This window comes from Phoenix dactylifera, chromosome 9 (genome assembly GCF_051530095.1).
Source record: "Phoenix dactylifera cultivar Ajwa chromosome 9, Ajwa_hap1_PhDact_Kaust_v1.1, whole genome shotgun sequence".
NCBI lineage: Eukaryota > Viridiplantae > Streptophyta > Magnoliopsida > Arecales > Arecaceae > Phoenix > Phoenix dactylifera.
The window spans coordinates 7,248,720-7,253,889 of NC_143198.1; positions in this window are offsets into that span (position 1 = coordinate 7,248,720).

Here is a 5,170-nt window from a genome sequence, read left to right on the forward strand (position 1 = left end):
CATTGTATGCCAGTGTAATGGCTGTATGATATGCATGCTCTCTAAATAACTAAAATTTGGGTAGTTCTTATGGAAGGGTCATCGCATTGGATGAGATCAATTCTACTTCACCAACATATATGCGTACAGGCCTTCATTTATATGCTTGAAATAAGATTGTGCAAGGGTTCTCTCTTTGAATAAACTCTATACAGACCTTGCACGGGATATTGTCAATGTTATAGCATTCCTTGTCTTTTAGGTTCTCTCTTGGTATGTTGCTTAAAGACATGTTACTGGTGGAGTGTTTTATGTACCCGTAGTTTTTTTCTTTAGTTCTTTTAAATTCTGAGTTTTCATTAGGTTGTTTAGATTTACTCTCCTGTCCTTTGCATTTTCATGAAGCCTCGTTCCTTTGAACCTGTATGTTAATTCAGTTGATCCTTTATGCCCCTTCAATCTTCTGTTGTTTGGTGATTGTTTTCATTGTTTATTTCTTATGCTGCAGATAGAACTCAAAATCTTTCACAGGCAGTCCTTTTTACTTCTTACAGGCAGTCATGTTTAGGCCAGCAAGGAACGCACTTACCAATGATAACAATGTAAATACAGAGAGTAAAATAGAAATTAAAACTTAAGCTCAGCACTTCTAGAAGGAGCAGAGAAGTCCTTGTGTGGTAAAATTTCAACCAGATGATCCTAGTGACCATCGACCATCATCCTTGCAGCTCACCATTTTTCCGTTAATAAGGCTCAACGGCTTCACTAATTATCTCATCTTAGTCAATCATTTGTTTTTTTCGGTAAGAATCATTCGCTCCCTAGGGCATATTTGGTATTGCGAAACAAAATGCCTTTGGACTCGTTTAGTTCATGGGCAGGGGGAAAAATATGGTCAACAGGATAATAGAGGAAGATTTTATGTTTGGTTGAAGTTTTTAAAGGAGAGAGATAGAAAAGTAGTTTTTTCATGAAAATATAACTTTTATATTTTATGGTGAAGAAAAACTCATGTGGGATTAGAGATGGGCACTGGGCCGGGCCGCCCACGGCCCGGCACGGCACGGCACGAAGCGGGCCGTGCCTGGCACGGCCCGCAAGCTACAGTGCCGGGCCGTGCCTGGCACGGCCCCTTTGATAGGGCCGTGCGGGGCTAGAGGGTCCTGGCCAGCGGGCCGTGCCAGGCACTGCCCGCTTCGGGCCTGGGCCGGCACGACCCGGTCTAGGCCCGCGGGCCAAGCACGGCACGGCCCGCGGGCCAGCACGGCACGGCCCATAAGGGCCTGGGCCGGGCTGGCACGCGAGCCTGGCACGGTCCGGGCCTGGGCCCGGCTCGGCCCGATAAAAATTAATGCTTCATAAATTTTTTTAATAAATTAATAAATATTGAACACTAAGAAATCTTGATTTATGAATATAAAGCCAACTTAATGGTGGGGGTTTGGCATAGACCCCTACCAGTTTATTAATTTAAATCAAAATGGTACATGAAGGGAGGTTTGGACCTTGGTCTGACCTCTAGAATACAATAAGAAACTAAGAAAGGGCCGAGGTTTGGACCTTGGTCTGACCTCCAGAATACAATAAAAATGTACAATTATAAAAAATTAAGAAATCTTACTAATCATCAGTGATTCAGTGAATCAGTATTCACTCTTCAGTCTTCAGTCTTCAGTCTTCAGTAGTGTTTGTATCATCATCATCAGAGGATGTTGTATTATGTCCACCTTTATCTTGAAGTCTTGCCTCAGCATCCAGCCAATCCTTGAAGCAGAGAAGCATCTCCACCGTTTCGCCCGTCATCCTACTTCTCTTTTCGTCAAGAACACACCGACCTGCACTAAAAGCGGATTCCGATGCTACCGTGGACATCGGCACAGCTAAAATATCGCGTGCAATTGCAGACATAACAGGATATTGATTTCTAACACTCTTCCACCAAGATAATACATCTAGATTCTCTATTTGATTTTCATCATATGCAGAATGAAGATCATTTCGTAAATAAAATTCTAGTTCACTACTTAAAGATGAAGAAGATGAAGAGGAACTTGAAGCATGTGTGTGTCTTCTCTGTGCAATGAATGAAAAAATAGATGACGAACGAGAACTACTAGAAGGAGGAATAGAGGTTTGTATTTGTGTTCTAGATCCACGAATTTTTTCATCATATATAGCATAAATATCATAAAGAAGTTGTCTTACCTCATCTTTAGCAGATTCAGCATCTTGATTCATATTTTCAGAGTATGCATCAAGTAAAATTAGCACGCCATTTAATTTAACTCTAGGATCAAATACAGCAGCTAAGTTATGCATAGGACATATCCTGTCCCAATACTCATTCCATTTAGATTCCATTAATTCAATAATAGGCATTAAAACATCATCATATCTATGTTCTGCAAATTTTTGACTAATTTTATATGCTTGTTGTAAAAATGAACATGAAGTAGGGTAATAAATACCAGAAAGAACATTGGTAGCATTATAAAAACTAAGCAAAAAATCTTCCAAAATTTTTTCTTTATTCCAATCAGTTTCAGTCAATGTAAATCCTAATCCACGATCATTAATATATGCACTTAATAAATTTTTATATGGGTATGCATCATGTATCATGCTATATGTGGAGTTCCAACGAGTAATTACATCAAGTTTAAATTTTTTAAAACGTTTACCATGATTTATGCATAATTCCTTAAATTCTTGAAGTCTTGATCTAGAAGCATGAATAAAAGAAACTGCATTTCTAATTTTTGAAATCACATCTTGAATCATGCCCATGCCAGCTTGAACAGAAAGATTTAAGATATGACATGCACATCTAATATGCAGTAAATTTCCATCTAATATGGGATGCAATGGGTCTTTTAATAATACAACAGCAGAATTATTATTAGATGCATTATCAAAAGTAATAGACATAATTTTTTCATTAATATTATATGAACATGCAGTTTGATAAATTATATTTGAAATTTGTTGCCCAGAATGTGGAAAATCAAAAGCACGAAAAGCAAGAATACGTTTATTTAATTGCCAATCATTATCAATATAATGAGCAGTAATGGCAATAAAACAATTACTACCTACAGATGCTGACCAAATATTAGAAGTTAATGAAATTTTTACATTTAAAGTAGAAAGTGTTTCAATTAAATTTTGTTTCATTGCTAAAAAATTGGTCATAGCTACTCTTCTAAATGTACGGCTACTAGTTCTTTTGTAAGCTGGTTGTAGGTTTAATTGAACATATTCTTCAAAATTAAAAGATTCACATAAACTAAAAGGTAATTCATCCTTAACTATCCATTTTACAAGTGCTTTTCTTTGATTTTCATGATTATATGCAAAATTACCTACAAGTAATCCCTCTTGTATATTAAGGCTACTTTGAGTTTGAGCATGAGAATCATGCATCCTATGACTCTCTTGATGTCTTTTTAAATGCCCTGTTCCCCCACTACTACTACAACTATAAAGTTTGGCACATTTTTTACATCTAGCTTTCCAGACTCCCTCAACCATAACTCTATCAAATTCATTCCATACAGTACTAGTCCTCTTACGAGAAGAGGTTTGACCTTCACTCGGTTCACCAGTTCTAGAGGAACTAGGAACAGGGGGTTGGGGATTAGTTTCTTCTCCCTCAGAAACAGGAATGCCAAACTGACTTTCTCAAAAGATGACATATCTATGATTAATTCAAAAAATAAAAACTAACCGCAAGGAGGAATTGAGTAGAGGGTCGGAGGGCAGAGGCAGAGCCGAGATTCCGAGCTTCCTCTTGTGCTCTCAACAGAAGCGACCTTCTCTTCTCAACAGGAACCTCCTCTTGTGTAGCACTTGAACAAACTAAAAATTAAATTGCTAGAAGAGCACTTTAGAAGAGAGAAATAATAGCAGTAGAGAAGGAGAGAATGAGAGGTTTGGTGTGGTGAGAATGAGGGAGGAATGGGCTATTTATAGAAGCCAAAATTTTTTTTTTCCCAAAATACCCCTCAATTCAGCCGTTATTGGACTGTTGGGAGGGGTAAAAGCGTCTTTTTTCCGAAAATAGCCGTTGGAAACGGCTATTTTCCTCCCCCTCTCCAGACGGGCCGTGCCAGGCACGGCCCGTCTGGAGCCGTTACGGGCCGTGCCGGCACGGCCCGTTCGGAGCCGTTGCGGGCCGCCCGTTTGCGCCTGTTACGGGCCGTGCCTGGCACGGCCCGTGTCGTGCCGTGCCCGGCCCGGCCCACCAATAGAGGGGCCTGGGGCCGGGCCGGGCTGCAGTTCCGTGCTGGACGGGCCGTGCCAGGCACGGCTCCGGAGGGCCTGGGCCGGGCCGGCCCGGCACGGCCCGTTGCCCAACTCTATGTGGGATATAAAAAAGAAAAATTGATGTGTTTTTTTTTTTAAATGTGCTCTTAAGCTTTTACATAGAACGCTGTAAGATTTTTTTCTTTATGAAAAGCATAACATGTATTTTAGATAATTTTTTTAAAAAAGTAAGTGCTCAACTAAATATAAGCTACTCTAAAATATGCTTTTTTTTCTTATGGCCATAAAAATTATTTTTTTAAATATCATATATTCAAATATCTGCTTTTCCAAAAAAAATTTATGAACTAAATGAGTCCTTCATAGTTTTGAAGGTAAAAAAGGTACTTTCAGGAAAAAAATAAATGTTTGACAACATTATTAGGAAAGTGGTTTTATAAGAAGAATAAGTCAAAAGAAGTGCTTTCATTTATTAGAAGGTGGAAAAATCAATTTCTGACTTCTCTTGTTATAAAGCAGAACAATACCAGATTCAGCTTTAGTTTTTTTTCCTTCTAAACTCCCTCTTATTCGATACTTATTTCAGTGCTAGTGGGCATTGGCTCGAGACATTTCTTCTATCTTTTCTTATCTTGAAAAAGTAGGGCTACCTTGCATCCTTGAACCGTTAACCATCGTTCGGCTAACCTAGCCTTCTTCATTCCTTGGGACCGTCAAAGGAGACTACTAGAATATTCATTTGTTGTCCATTGAGTATGTTATCTTAACCCTTGACTCACCCTCCATGGGCGAACGTGTTGAGGAACTTTTAGGCTTTTGGGGTATTGTATTCTCACCAATGTTTGTGCCACTCAAATCAACATTCTCGCTTTTACTTTGTGCACATCTACTTGCATGAGTGCTTGCCTTGAAGATGAATGCTCTC